The sequence below is a fragment of the Equus asinus genome, chromosome 20 (genome assembly GCF_041296235.1).
Source record: "Equus asinus isolate D_3611 breed Donkey chromosome 20, EquAss-T2T_v2, whole genome shotgun sequence".
NCBI lineage: Eukaryota > Metazoa > Chordata > Mammalia > Perissodactyla > Equidae > Equus > Equus asinus.
The window spans coordinates 200829-204254 of record NC_091809.1 but is presented as its reverse complement, the minus strand read 5'-3'; the positions used below and the strand labels follow the sequence as shown (position 1 = coordinate 204254).

General features: G+C 42.5%; 1 pseudogene; it reads right to left on the bottom strand.

Moving 5' to 3' along the window:
* Positions 1 to 1387: 1387 nt before the first annotated feature.
* LOC139041174 (mortality factor 4-like protein 1 pseudogene) lies at positions 1388 to 2535 on the bottom strand (annotated as a pseudogene).
* Between the last annotated feature and the right edge of the window lie 891 nt (positions 2536 to 3426).

Sequence of the window (3426 nt, the reverse complement as noted above, 5' to 3'; positions counted from 1 at the left end):
CTTCCTTCTCCATTCGTCACTTCATGGGCACCACGTAGGCTTCCAAGTCTTGGATATTGGGAATAAGGCTTTGGTGAACACAGTGGTGCATGGATCTCTGAGCATTAGTGTTTCCAAGTTCTTTGGATATATATGCCACAGAGGAATAGCTGGATCATATGGTAGATGGATTCTGAAAATTCTAAGGCAATTCCACTGCACTTTGGGTAGTGGCTGCACCTGATTACACTCCCCCCAGCAATGCAGGAGGCTTCCCTTCTCTCCACCTCCTCTCCGAGACTTGTTGTTCCCTGTCTTCATCCCTATAGCCATTCTGACCACTGTGAGCTGCTATCTCATTGCCGTTCGTATTTGCATTGCCAAAGATTTAATGATGATGAACATGTTTTCATACAGACTGTTGGCCATCTTTTATCTTCCTGGGAGAAATATCTCTTTCCATCTTTTGCCCACGTTTTATGGGGCTCATTGTTTTTTTATTGTGGAGACATATGAGTTCATTGGATATTTTGACTAATCACCCCTTCTCCGATGTGTGGTTTGCAAACATCCACTCGCAGTTGTTGTGCTGTCTTTGCATTGAGTCGATGGAGTCGTTGGCTGTTCGGAAGCTTCTGCGTTGGATGGAGTCCCGCTTGTTTCTTGTTTCCTTTGTTGCCCTTGCCCAGTCACACATGCTTCTTCCAAATAATCGGCTAAGCCAGATGGCAAAGAGCAAGCTGCCTGCGTTTTCTCCTAGAAGTTGCATGGTTTCAAGCCTTCCATTCAAGGCCTTAATACATTTCCAGGTGGTGTGTGTGGCTGGTGTAACATCATGGTCTACTCTCATTGTGATACATGTGGCTGTGCAGTCTTCCCAGCACCATTTCTTATCGAGACTCTCCTTTCTTTTTTTTTTTTTGAAATTTAAAGAAAAAATTTATTGAAGATCTTAAAAACAATTCCTAGAAGATTGACTTTTCCAGAAAACTGCAGCTACACAATGCATTGCGTCTATCATGTTAAAACGTGCATTAGACACAAATACAAAAACCATGAAACAAGCCACCATTCTTCAACAATCTTAGCAAAGATAGAATGCCTAAGAAACGACATGGATGACTTGCAAAGGATGGGCTCTTTACTTTAAGCACCATTTAAAAAAAAAGCACAAATGGGTGAGTGTGTTCAGTTATATACACTGAATTGAACCTTTGGCACTAGGAATCAGAGCATTTTGTCATATAGCATTAACACATATTATAAAAGTGCGTAGTGTCAAAGGAATAGAACCACCAGCATTCAAAAGCACCTTTGTCAACTAGGCAATAAAACACTCTACAGTATGTCTCTCCATTGTCCATCATGAATACACTGGTAGTAACTTTGAAATGAAAAAAAAAAAAAGGAGCTGTAACCCCTTTTATTTTCTCTGTTTAAAATCAAACAGAAAACAAACAAACATCAATTCTGTTATACACTGACATTTTCAAAGTACATCATTTGTACAAGAGAAGGACTAAGAACAAAAATGTGTTTACAGAGATCCAAACATAAGTGAGTGTCAGCGCCTCTCACACAGCTTTCCGGTGGTACTCAGGGGGAGCCACTTCATAATCGCTGGCACTAAACAAAGTTGCAGAATTCTTTGCCAGGTATTTGAGGAAATCATGAAGATAATTCAGTAATAAAGCAAGGCTCTTCTCATCCAGAGGTGTATAGGCCAACATTGCTCCAATTCGTACAAACAATCTCAGTAGATGTGGCACTCCATACACCTGAGACATGGGAGCATCAGGGTGTTCTCAAGGATTTCAGCATACTGTGGTCTCTCAAATTTGTAGAATAGCTGAGTGCCCAACATTACATTGAAGTATTCCTTTATCCCTGCCACAACTTCGTTAACAGCATACTCCTTATTGTCTGTGTTTCCTCGAGATTTCTTATAATTTGCATAATCCTCTAGAATGGAATCCACATTCTTCTTGGCAGGAAGATAAAAAAGCTGTTTTTGCCGGGTAATTAAGTCCCAGTCATCAACAAGCCATGGTTATAGTTCTTCAGGAATCTTGACTTTAACTTCAACTCTGTTCATGAATGTTTCCTCATTTTCAACAGTAGGATCTACTCGAGCCCTTTTCTTGAGAGGAGGCTGAGGTGTCTCACTGGTACTGCCACCATCTCCATTTCCAGGTGTTTTCTGCTTGTTCTTTTTTGTTTTCACTTCAACGTTTTTCTGCTGCAGCCCAGATGTCTTCTTTCCTGGAGCAGCCCCTCTCATCTTCCCCTCTGCATATTGCTCCTGATTGGCTTTTTGAAGTTCTCGCTGTTTCTGCAGATTGGTGTCCACGTATTTGAGTACTCGGCTTTCTGGAACCCATTCATCCCAATTTTTATTCCAACCACTGTAATGTATAAAATATTTCACTTGCTTGTCCTTTATGGCAACCTTTACACACTTTGCTTCATAAAGAAGAGGTCCATGAAAGCACAGCACTCGCTCACCCTCCTGGAATTTAGGCTTCGGGTCCTGCTTCGGCGCCATTTATCCGAGACTCTCCTTTCTCTGCTGTCTCCTCTTGGCTCCTTGGTCTAAAATGGGCTGTCAATATATGTGGGAGTTGACCTCTGGGCTCTCGATTCTGTTCCTTGTGTCTGTGTGCCTCTTTTTGTGGCCAGCCTTTGCCGTTTCAGTACCTAGCAGTTCGTCCTATATGTGGAAATTCGAAAATGTGGTACTTGCTGAGTTGTTCATTTTCCTCAGGATTCCTTTGGCCTTCACTGCTCCTTTGTTGCTGGATAGAAACTTTAGGATTCTCTCTTCTATTCCTGTGGGAAAGATTGCTGAAACTTCGATGGGGCTTGCGTGGAATCCAGAGATTGCTTTATCCAATATGGACGTTTCAAGTGTGTTCGTTCTTCCATTTGAAGAGCGGTGAATAGACTTCCGTTTCCTTATGTGTTCTTTAATTTCTTTCCGCAAAGCTTTCCAGTTTGTTGGTCCTTGTTTGTCTCTTCTCCTTGTAAGTGAGCTCCTACGGTACTTGAGTTTCTCCCTGCGAGCTGTTTCACTTCCAATGAAACCCTCAAGAACCATCCTTCTGGTCACTAATGGCTGGATTCTCTCTTTTGTTATGGCTCAGAGATATGCCATTGTGTTCATAAAGCCCAGCTTCCTTCTCCAATCTTCTTTCTCTATTCGTCCTTTGGCTTGATGGACATCAGGGCGGCTTCCCAGTCTTGGATAACGGGAGTAAGGCCAGGGTGAACACAGGGGTGCACATATATCAGTGCACAACTTCTTCGAAGGTCTTTGGATAAACCCGCCACTGAATAATAGCTGGATCATATGGTAGAATCCATCTACCATGGATGGATTCTGACATGTCTGAGGCAATTCCACACTGATTTGCGTCGTGGCTGCACCAGCTTACACTCACAGCAGCA